The sequence below is a fragment of the Lagenorhynchus albirostris genome, chromosome X, assembly GCF_949774975.1.
Source record: "Lagenorhynchus albirostris chromosome X, mLagAlb1.1, whole genome shotgun sequence".
Lineage (NCBI taxonomy): Eukaryota > Metazoa > Chordata > Mammalia > Artiodactyla > Delphinidae > Lagenorhynchus > Lagenorhynchus albirostris.
Window position 1 is genome coordinate 65,295,643 of NC_083116.1, and position 13,003 is coordinate 65,308,645.

A 13,003-nucleotide genomic window follows, 5' to 3' on the forward strand; every position below is an offset into this window, starting at 1 on the left:
TCAGAGAAGAAAAAGAAATAAAAGAAATCCAAATCAGAAGAGAGAAGTAAAGCTGTCAGTGTTTGCAGATGATATGATAATATACATAGATAATCCTAAAGATGCTGCCTGAAAACTACTAGAGCTAATCAGTGAATTAGGTGAAGTATCAGGATACAAAATTAATGCACAGAAATCTCTGGCATTCCTATACACTACTCATGAAAAATCTTAAAGTGAAATTAAGAAAACTCTCCCATTTACCATTGCAACAAAAAGAATAAAATATCTAGGAAAAAACCTACCTAAGGAGACAAAAGACTTGTAAGCAGAAAAATACCATGTTCTTGAACTGGAAGAATCAACATTGTGAAAATGGCTATAATACCCAAAGCAATCTACAGATTCAATGTTATGCCTATCAAACTACCACTGACATTTTTCACGGAACAAGAACAAAGTATTTCACAATTTGTATGGAAACCCAAAGACCACGAATACCCAAAACAATCTTGAGAAAGAAAAACAGAGCTGGAGGAATCAGACTCCCTGGCTTCAGACTATACTATAAAGCTACAGTAATCAAGACAATATTGTACTGGCACAAAAACAGAAATATAGATCAATGGCACAGGTTAGAAAGCCCAGAGATAAACCCACACACATATGGTCACCTTATCTTTGATAAAAGATACAAGAATATACAGTGGAGAAAAGACAACTTGTCCAATAAGTGGAGCTTGGAAAACTGGACAGCTACATATAAAAACATAAAGTTAGAACACTCCCTTACACCATACACAAAAATAAACTCAAAATGGATTAAAGATCTAAAGGTAAGGCCAGACACTGTGAAACTCTTAGTGAAAAACATAGGCAGAACACTCTATGACATAATTCACAGTAAGATCCTTTTTGACCCACCTCCTAGAGAAATGGAAATAAATACAAAAATAAACAAATGGGACCTAATGAAACTTATAAGCTTTTGCACAGCAAAGGAAACCATAAACAAGATGAAAAGACAACTTTCAGAATGGGAGAAAATATTTATAAATGACGCAACTGACAAAAGATTAATCTCCAAATTTACAAGCAGATCATGCAGCTCAATATCAAAAAAAAAAAAAAACCACAAAAAATCCAATCAGGAAAAGGGCAGAAGACCTAAATAGACATTTCTCCAAAGAAGATATACAGATTGCCAACAAACACATGAAAGAATGCTCAACATCATTAATCATTAGAGAAACGCAAAACAAAACTACAATGAGATATCATCTCACACTGGTCAGAATGGCCATCATGAAAAATCTACAAACAATAAATGCTGGAAAGAGTGTGGAGAATACTGAACCCTCTTGCACTGTTGGTGGGAATGTAAATTGATACAACCACTATGCAGAACAGTATAGAGGTTCCTTAAATAACTACAAATAGAACTATAATATGACCCAGCAGTCCCACTACTGGGCATATACCCTGAGAAAACCATAATTCAAAAAGAGTCATGTACCACAGTGTTCATTGCAGCTCTATTTACAATAGCCACAAAATGGAATCAACCTAAGTGTCCATCAACAAATGAATGGATAAAGATGTGGCACATATATACAATGGAATATTACTCAGCCATGAAATTAAACAAAATTGAGTTATTTCTAGTGGGGTGGATGGACCTACAGTCTGTCATACAGAGTGAAGTAAATCAGTAAGAGAAAAAACAATACCGTATTTTAAGACATATATATGAAATCTAAAGAAAAAGAAAAATCATTATGAAGAACCTAGGGGCAAGACAGGAATAAAGGCACAGACCTACTAGAGAATGGACTTGAGGATATGCGGAGGGGGAAGAGTAAGCTGTGACAAAGTGAGAGAGTGGCATGGACATATATACTCTACCAAACGTAAAATAGATAGCTAGTGGGAAGCAGCTGCATAGCACAGAGATATCAGCTCGGTGCTTTGTGACCACCTAGAGGGCTGGGATAGGGAGTTTGGAAGGAAGGGTGATGTAAGAGGGAAGAGATATGGGGACATATGTATATATATATAACTGATTCACTTTGTTATAAAGCAGAAACTAACACACTATTGTAAAGCAATTTTATTCCAATAAAGATGTTAAAAAAAAGACTGACAAAAATCTACACTTAGTTTGGAAAGAAATATGTAAAATTACTTGATGGAGAAAAACATAGTATGCTAACACATATCAAAGGGAAGCAGAAGTAGCTGTATTCATTTCACACAGAGCAAGTAAGGAAAATTATCAGGGGTAATGAAAAGTATTACATAATGTAATTGTAATACATTACATTGTAATTACACTGTAATTACAAATACATAATGTAATTGTAATACATAATTGTAATTATGTAATTACATAATTACAAATCATTCTCCAAGATTTCATGACAATTTTTAAAACCTATGTAACTAAAAATAGATCATTAAACTACATGAGGGAAAAAACTGATAGAAATTCAAGGAGAAATAAATGAATCAATTATCATAGTTGGAGACTTCTACACCCCTCTCTTAGAAATGGACAGATCAAGCTGGCAAAAAATTAGTGAGGATAGAATTGAGCTCAATAACACCATCAACCAAGTGGATATAACTGATATTTGTAAATGACTTGATCCAAAAACTGCAGAATACAAAATTCTTCTCAAGCTTACATGGAACATCACCAACTTAGACCACAATTTGGGAAAACACACCTTAGCAAATTTAAAGTAATAGAAATCATGCTATGTCTGCTCTCAGGCCATAAGGAATGAAACTTAAACTTGATAAGAGAAAGACAACTGAAAAACCCCAAAATACATGGATATTCAAAAACACACTTTTAAATAATACATAGGTTAAAGAATAACTCTCAAGATAAATTTTTAAAAATGTTGCAAACAAAATGAAAATAAAAATACAACATATCAAAAATTTGTGGGATACAGTGAAAGCAGTGCTTACAGGGAAACTTATAGCATTGAATGAATATATTAGAAAGGAAGAAAGATCCACAGTCTAAGTTTCCAACTTAGGAAATGGAAAAAGGAGGAGCAAGTTAAGCCTAATACAAGCAGAGGAAAAGAAATAATATATATTAGAGCAGAAATCAATAAAATTGAAATCAGGAAATCAATAGAGAAAATCAATGAAACCAAAAGATAGTTCTTTGGAAAGATCAAAAATATTGGTAAACCTCTAGCAAAGCTAACTAAGAAAAGTGGAGTACACAAATTACTAATATCAGAAATTTGAAAGAGGGCATCACTGCTCTTCCCATGGACATTAAATAAGTAAAAAGTTGTTCTATGCCCACAAATTTGATAACCTAGGTGAAATGGACCAAATTTTATGAAAGACATAATCTGCCAAACACCCACAAGGAAAAATAGACAATTGGACTAGAATTCTATCTATTAAAAATATTCAATCAATAACTAATAATCTATAACTAATAACCTACCAAAACAAAATTCTCCAGGCCATATGATTCAGTAATTCCACTTACATGTATTTATCCAAAGGGAAAAAAGAAACCACTAATAAGAAAATTCTCCCAGTGTTCACTGCAGCATTGTTAGCAATAGCCAAGAAATGGAAGCAACCCAAGTGCCCATCAATAGATGAATGGATAAAGAAGATGTGATATATATACACAATGGAATATGTACAATGGAATACTACCCAGCCATTTGCAACAGCATGTATGGACCTTGAGGGTATTATGCTAAGTGAAATAACAAAGACAAAGAAAGACAAATACCATATGATTTCACTCACATGTGGAATATAAAAACAAATAAAAATAACTAAATGAACAAAGCAAAACAAACAGAAACAAACACCTAGATACAGAGAATAAAGCAGTGATTACCAAAAGGGAAGGTCAGCAGGTAGGGCAAAAAGGAGAAAGGGGATCAAATTTATAGTGGTATATGAAAAGTAAATTTTTGGTGGTGAGCATGCTGTGGGGTATACAAAACTAGAAATATAATTTGTACACATGAAACTTATTTGATGTTATAAATCAATGTTACCTCAATGAAAATAAATTAAAATATATGTATTAAAATACAAAAGAAAATAAATAATTACTTTAAATGCATTGGACTAAATGCTTCAACCAAAAGATACAGAGTGGCTGAATGGAAAAGAAAAATAAGACCCATATATATGCTGCCTACAGGAGGCTGACATCAGATCTAAAGACAAAGACTGAAAGTGAGGAGATGGAAAAAGGTATTCCATGCAAATGGAAATCAAAAGAAAGCCAGGGTAGCAATACTTATATCAAACAAAGCAGATGTAAAAATAGAGACTGTTACGAGACAAATAAGGACATTACCTATTAATCAAGGGATCAATCCACGAGGAAGACATAACAATTATAAATATATGTGCATCTAATATAGGAGCACCTAAATACATAAAACAAATATAAACAGGCAATATGAGAGAAATGAACAGTAACACAATAATAGTAGAGAACTTTAACATCCAACTTAACATCAATGGACAGATCCTCCATCTAGAAAATCAATAAGGAAATACTGGCCTTAAATGACACATTACTTCAGAAGGACTTTACGTGTATGGAGAGAGAGAGAGAGACATAGAAAGAGAGAGAAAGAACATTCCATCCAAAAACAACAGAATACACATTTTTTTTTCAAGTGCACATGGAACATTCTCTAGGATGTATAACATGCTAGGCTACAAAACAAGTATTGGTAAGTTGAAGAAACTTGAAAACATTAGAAACATATTTTCCAACCACAGAGCTATGAGATCAACTAGAGATTAGAAATCAACTACAAGGAAAAATAATAATAAAACAGCAAAAACCACAAACACGTGGAGAGTAAACAATATGCTAATAAACAACCAATAGATAACTGAAGAACAGAGAGGAAATCAAATGGTACTTGGAGACAAATGAAAGCACAATGATACAAAATCAGTGGGATGCAGCAAAAGAATTCCTAAGAGGGTAGTTTATAGCTATTCAAGCTTACTTCAGGAAACAAGAAAAATCTCAAATAAAAAAAACCTAACCTTACCCCTAAAGAAGCTAGAAAATGAAGAACAAAAAAACCCAATATTAGTACAAGGAAAGAAATCATAAATATCAGAGCAGAAATAAATGAAATTAGAGACTAAATAATAATAGAAAAAATCAAAGACACTAAGAGCTTGTTATTTGAAAAATAAAAACTTGATAAATATTTAGCCAGACTCATCAAGAAAAAATGAGAGAGGACCCAAATTATTAAAATTAGAAATGAAAAAGTAGTTACAATTGACACCACAGAAATACAAAGGATCCTAGGAGACTACTATGAATAACTATATGCCAATAAAATGGACAACGTAGAAGAAATGGACAAATTCTTAGAAATGTATAATCTTCTGAGACTAAATGAGGAAGAAATAGAAACTATGAAAAGACCAATTTTCAGTAATGAAATCGAGTCAGATATTTTAAAATTCCCAACAAGAAAAAATCCACTACCTAATGGCTTCACAAGTGAATTCTATGAAGCATTTAGAAAAGAGTGAACACCTATCCTTCTCAAAATATTCCAAAAAATTGTGGAGGAAGGAGTGCTTCCGAACTCATTCTACAAGGCCTGCATTATCCTGATACCAAAACCAGACAAAGGTATCACAGAAAAGGCAATTACAGATCAATATCCCCAATGAACATAGATTTTAAAATTCTAAACAAATTATTAGCAAACCTTATCCAATAATACTTTAAAAGGATTATGCACCATGATCAAGTGGGTTTCATCCTAGTGATGCAGAGTGGTTCAATTTGAATAAAGTGATCAATGAGATATATTTTAACCAACTGAAGAATAAAAACCATATGATCACCTCAATAGATGTGGAAAAAGATTTTGATAAAATTCAACATCCAAGGAGCAGGAGTCAAGATGGTGACATAGGAGGATGCGGAATTTGTATCTGCTTAAAAGTACATCAAGAATACATCTACAAAGGGAAAAATTCTCACAGAGAACTTGCTGAACATTAACAGAAGACTTCAGACACTTAAAAGGAAAAGAAAAATCCCCTGAGAAGCAGGTAGGATGAAAGAAAGAAAGAGAACAAGAAAAGAGGGATCAGAAAGAGACAAGCAACCCTTGTGGGAAGCTGAAGGTATCAATCTTGACACCAAGACATGGCTCCACCCAACAGCCTGCAGTCTCCAGTGCTGGACACCTCATGCGAAACAACCAGCAAGACAGGAACAAAGCCTCACCCATCAGCAGACAGGCTGCCTAAGTCATACTAAGCTCACAGACAGCACAGAAAACATCATCTGATGAGGCCCTGCCCATCCAAGGGAAAAGACTCAGCTCCACCCACCAGAGCACAGGCACCAATCCCTCTCACCAGCAAGCCTACACAAGTCCCTGGACCAATCTCACCCACCAGGGGTCAGAAAACAGAAGCAAGAGGAACTACAACCCTACAGCATGTGGAAAGGAGACCATAAACACAGCAACACAAAGTGAGATGACAGAGAAATATGTTGCAGATGAAGGAGCAAGGCAAAAAGCCAGAAGTCCAAATAAATGAAGGGGAAATAGGCAATCTACCTGAAAAAGTATTTAGAGTAATGATAGTAAAGATGATCAAATATCTTGGAAATAGAATGGTGGCATGAATAGAGAAGATACAAGAAATGTTTAAAAAGGACCTAGAAGAACTAGAGGACGAACAATCAGTGATGAACAACACAATAAGAGAAATGAAAAATGCATTAGAAGGAATTAATAGCAGAATAACTGAGGCAGAAAAATGGATGGATACATGAGCTGGAAGATTTCTGGTGGAAATAACTGCCACAGAGCAGAATAAAGGAAAGAGACTGAAAAGAAATGAAGACAGTCTCAGAGACCTCTGGGATAACATTAAACATGCCAAAATTCAAATTACAGGGGTCCCAGAAGAAGAGAAAGAGAAAGTTTTGAGAAAATATTTGAAGAGATTATAGTCAAAAACTACCCTAACATGAGAAAGGAAATATTCACCCAGGTCCAGGAAGAGCAGAGAATCCCATACAGGATAAACCCAAGGAGAAACATGGCAAGACACACATTAATGAAACTAACAAAAATTAAATACAAAGAAAAAATATTAAAAGCAACAAGGGACAAACTACAAATAACATAAAGTTATTTGTAGAATACCCATAAGGTTACAAGCTGATTTTTCAGCAGAAAATTTGCAGGTCAAAAGGGAGGGGCAGGATATGTTTAAAGTAATGAAAGGGAAAAACCTACAACTGAGATTACTCTACCCAGCAAGGATCTCTTTCAGATTTGATAGAGAAATAAAAAACTTTACAGACAAGCAAAAGCTAAGAGAATTCAACACCACCAAACCAGATTTACAACAAATGCTAAAGGAAGTTCTCTAGGAGGGAAACACAAGAGAAGGAAAAGACCTAAAAACAAACAAAAACAATTAAGGAAAAGGTAAAAATAACACACATTTCAATAATTACCTTAAATGTAAATGGATTAAATGCCACAATCAAAAGACACAGACTGGGTAAATGGATACAAAAACAAGACACGTGTATATGCTGTCTACAAGAGACCCACTTCAGACCAAGGGACACATACAGACTGAAACTGAGGAGATGGAAAAAGATATTCCATGCCAATGGAAATTAAAAGAAAGCTAGAGTAGCAGTACTCACATCAGAAACAATAGACTTTAAAATAAAGACTACTATAACAGACAAGGAAGGACACTACATGATGTTCAAGGGATCAATCAAAGAAGAAGATATAACAATTGTAAATAATTATGCACCCAACATAGGAGAACCTCAGTACATAAGGCAAATGGTAACAGCCATAAAGGGGAAATCGACAGTGACATAATAATAGTGGGGGACTTTAGCACCACATTTACATCAATGGACAGATCATGAAGACAAAAAATTAATAAGGAAACACAAGCCTAAATGACACATTAGACCAGAAATACTTAATTGATATTTATAGGATACTCAACCTGAAAGGAGAAGAACACATTTTCTTCTCAAGTGCACATGAAACATTTTCCAGGATAGATCACATTTTGGGTCACAAATCAAGGCTCACTAAATTTAAGAAAGTTGAAACAGGGAATGTGAATTGGTTCAGCCACTATGGAGAACAGTATGGAGGTTCCTTAAAAAACTACAAATAGAACTACCATATGACCCAGCAATCCCACTACTGGGCATATACCCTAAGAAAACCATAATTCAAAAAGAGTCATGTACCAAAATGTTCATTGCAGCTCTATTTACAATAACCCAGAGATGGAAACAACCTAAGTGCCCATCATCGGATGAATGGATAAAGAAGATGTGGCACATATATACAATGGAATATTACTCAGCCATAAAAAGAAACGAAATTGAGCTATTTGTAATGAGGTGGATAGACCTAGAGTCTGTCATACAGAGTGAAGTAAGTCAGAAAGAAAAAGACAAATACCGTATGCTAACACATATATATGGAATTTAAGAAAAAAAATGTCATGAAGAACCTAGGGTAAGGCAGGAATAAAGATGCAGACCTACTAGAGAACGGACTTGAGGTTATGGGGAGGGGAAGGGTGAGCTGTGACAGAGCGAGAGAGAGTCATGGACATATACACACTAACAAACGTAGTAAGGTAGATAGCTAGTGGGAAGCAGCCGGATGGCACACGGATACTGGCTCGGTACTTTGTGACAGCCTGGAGGGGTGGGATAGGGAGGGTGGGAGGGAGGGAGATGCAAGAGGGAAGACATATGGGAACATATGTATATGAATAACTGATTCACTTTGTTATAAAGCAGAAACTAACACACCATTGTAAAGCAATTATACCCCAATAAAGATGTTTAAAAAAAAAAGAAAGAAAGTTGAAACAATATCAAGCATATTTTCCAACCACTCTTCAGTGAGATTAGAAATCAGTTACAGGAAAAAAAGAAAAACTGTAAAAAACAGAAGCACATGGAAGCTAAACAATATGCTATTAACTAACAAAGAGATCATTGGAGAAATCAAAGAGGAAATAAAAAGAATCCTAGAAAGAAATGACAATGAAAACACTACGATCCAAAACCTATGGGATGCAGCAAAAAGAGTTCTGAGAGAGAAGTTCATAGCAATAAAATCCTACCTCAAGAAACAAGAAAAATTCCAAATAAACAACCTAAACTTACACCTAAAGCAACTAGGGAAAAAGAAAAAAACAAAATAAAACAAAGCAAAACAAACAAAAAAAAAACAAAGTTAGTAGAAGAAAAGAAATCATAAAGATCAGAGCAAAAATAAATGAAATAGAAACTAAGAAAACAATGGTGAATATCAAAGAAACTAATAGCTGCTTGTTTGAGATGATAAACAAAATTGTTAAACCTTTAGCCAACATGTCAAGAAAAAGTAAAAAAGGGAGAGGACTCAAGTCAACAAAATAAGAAATGAAAAAGAAGTTACAATGGACACCACAGAAATACAAAGGTTCATGAGAGACTACTACAAGCAAATATATGCCAAAAAAAACGGACAACCTGGAAGAAATGGACCCATCCTTAGAAAAGTACAGCCTTCCAAGACAGAACCAGGAAGAAAGAAATAGAAAATATGAAGAGAAAAATCACAAGTAATGAAATTGAAACTGTGATTTAAAATCTTCCAACAAACAAAAGTGCAGGACCAGATGGCTTCACAGGTGAATTCTATCAAACAGTTAGAGAAGAGCTAACACCTATCCTTCTCAAACTCTTCCAAAAACCTGCAGAGGGAGGAAAATACCCCAGCTCATTCTACAAGGCCACGATGACCCTGATACCAAAACCAGACAAAGATATCACAAAAAACAAAATTACAGGTCAATAACTCTGATGAACACAGATGCAAAAATTATCAACATAATACTAGAAAACTGAATCCAACAACACATTAAAAGGATCATACACTATGATCAAGTAGGATTTATCCCAGAGATGCAAGGATTCTACAATATATGCAAATCAATCAATGTGATACAACATATTAATAAATTGAAGAATAAAAACCAAATGATCATCTCAATAGATGCAGAAAAACCGTTTGACAAAATTCAACACCATTTATGGTAAAAACTGTCCAGAAAGTGAGCATAGAGGGAACTTACCTCAACATAATTAAGGCCATAATTGAGAAACCCACAGTAAACATCATTCTCAATGCTGAAAAAATGAAACCATGTCCTCTAAGGTCAGGAACAAGACAAGGGTGTCCACTCTCAGCACTATTATTCAACATAGTCTTGGAAGTCCTAGCCACAGCACTCACTGAAGAAGAAGACATAAAAGAATCCAAACTGGAATAGAAGTAAAACTGTCACTCTTTGCAGATAACATGATACTATACATATAAAATCCTAAAGATGTCACCAGAAAACTACCAGAGCTAATCAATGGGTTTCGTAAAGTTGCAGGATACAAAATTAATACACAGAAACCTCTTGCATTCTTATATACTAACAACAAAAGATCAGAAGGAGAAATTAAGGAAACAATACCATTTACCATTGCAATAAAAAGAATAAAATACCTGAAAAATAAACCTAACTTATGGAGACAAAAATACTGTAGGTATATAACTATAAGATACTGATGAAAGACATCAAAGAAGACACAAACATAGAGAGATATACTATGTTCTTGGATTGGAAGAATCAATATTGTCAAAATGACTATACTACCCAAGGTGATCTACAGATTCAATGCAATCCCTATCAAATTACCAAGGGCATTTTTCACAGAATTACAACAAAATAATTTTACAATTTGTATGAAGATACAAAAGACCCCAAATAGCCAAAGCAATATTGAGAAAAAATATGGAGTTAGAGGAATCAGGTCCCCTGACTTCAGGTTATACTACAAAGCTACAGTAATCAAGACAATAATGTCACAAAAACAGAAATATAGACCAATGGAAGAGGATAGAATGACCAGAGATAAACCCATGGACCTATGGTCACCTAATCTATGACAAAGAATGTACAACGGAGAAAAGACTGTCTCTTTAATAAGTGGTGCTGGGAAAACTGGACAACTACATGTAAAAGAATGAAGGTAGAACACTCCATAACACTACACATAGCACTATACACAAATTTGTCTAAACGGATTAAAGACCCAAATGTAAGGCCTGGTACTATAAAACTCTTAGAAGAAAACATAAGTAGAACACTCTTTGACATAAATCAGAGCAAGATCTTTTTTGACCCACCTCCTAGAGTAATGAAAATAAAAACAAAAATAAACAAAGTGGACCTAATTAAACTTAAAACCTTTGGCACAGCAAAGGAAACTATATGACGAAAATACAACCCCTCAGAATGGGAGAAATTATTTGGAAATGAAGGGACTGACAAGAAATTAATCTCCAAAATATATACAAACAGCTCATGAAGCTCAATATCAAACAACTGAATCAAAAAATGGGCAAAAACATAAATAGGCATTTCTCTAAGGAAGACATACAGGTGGCCAACAAACACATGAAGTGATGCTCAACATCACTGATTATTAGAGAAATGCAAATCAAAATTAAAATGAGGTATCACCTCACACTAGTCAGAATGACCATCATCAAAATATCTACAAACAATAAATACTGGAGAGGGTGTGGAGAAAATGGAACCCTCTTATGCTGTTGTTGGGAATGTAAATTGATAGAGCCACTATGGAAAACAGTATGGAGTTTCCTTAGAAAACTAAAAATAGAACTACCATATGACAAAACAATACCACTCCTGGGCATATACCCAACAAAAACCATAATTCAAAAAGATACATGCACCCCAATGTTCATTGCAACACTATTTACTATAGACAGGACATGAAAGCAACCTAAATGTCCATTAACAGAGGAGTGGGCAAAGAAGACTGGAACATATATACAGTGGAATAATACTCAGCCATAAAAAGGAATGAAATTTTGTCATTTGCAGAGACATGGATAGACCAAGAGACTGTCATACAGAGTGAAGTAAGTCAGGAAGAGAAAAGCACATATCGTATATTAACAAATATATGTGGACTTTAGAAACATTTTATATATGATCTTGTTTGCAAAGTAGAAATAGAGACACAGATGTAGAGATAACATATGGATGACAAGGGGGAAGGGGTGGGTGAGGTGAATTGGGAGACTGTAATTGACATATATACACTACTATGTACAAAATAGATAACTAAGGAGGACCTACCTTTATAGCACAAAGAACTCTATTCTGTGCTCTCTGGTGACTTAAATGTGAAGAAAATCCATAAAAGAGGAGATATATGTATATGTATGGCTGATTCACTTTGCTGTACAGCAAAAATTGACACAGCAGTGTAAAGCAACTATACTCTAATAAAAAAATTTGAAAAAAATTCAGCTTCCATTTTTGATAAAAGATGTCCAGAAAGTGGGTTTAGAGGGAACATATCTCAACATAATAATGGCAACAATCCCACAGCTAACTTCATACTCAATGATGAAAAGCTAAAAGCTTTTCCTCTAAGGTCAGGAACAAGCAAAGTTCATCCACTCTTGCCACTTTTATTCAACACAGTACTGGAAGTCCTAGCCACAGCAATCAGAGAAGAAAAAGAAATAAAATGAATCAAATTTGGAAGGAAAGAAGTACAACTGTCACTGATTGCAGATAATATGATAGTATACATAGAAAATCCTCAAGATGCCATAAGAGCTCATCAGTGAATACAACAAAGTTTCAGGATACAAAATTAATGTACAGAAATCTGTTGCATTTCTTTACACTAAAAACATACTATCAGAAATAAAATTAAGGAAACAATCCTATTTACATTTTCATCAAAAAGAATAAAATACCCAGGAATAAATCTAACTAAGGAGGTAAAAGAACTGTACTAAGAAAAATGTAAGACACTGAAGAAAGAAATTGAAGATTACACAAACAGATGGAAAGATACACCATGTAA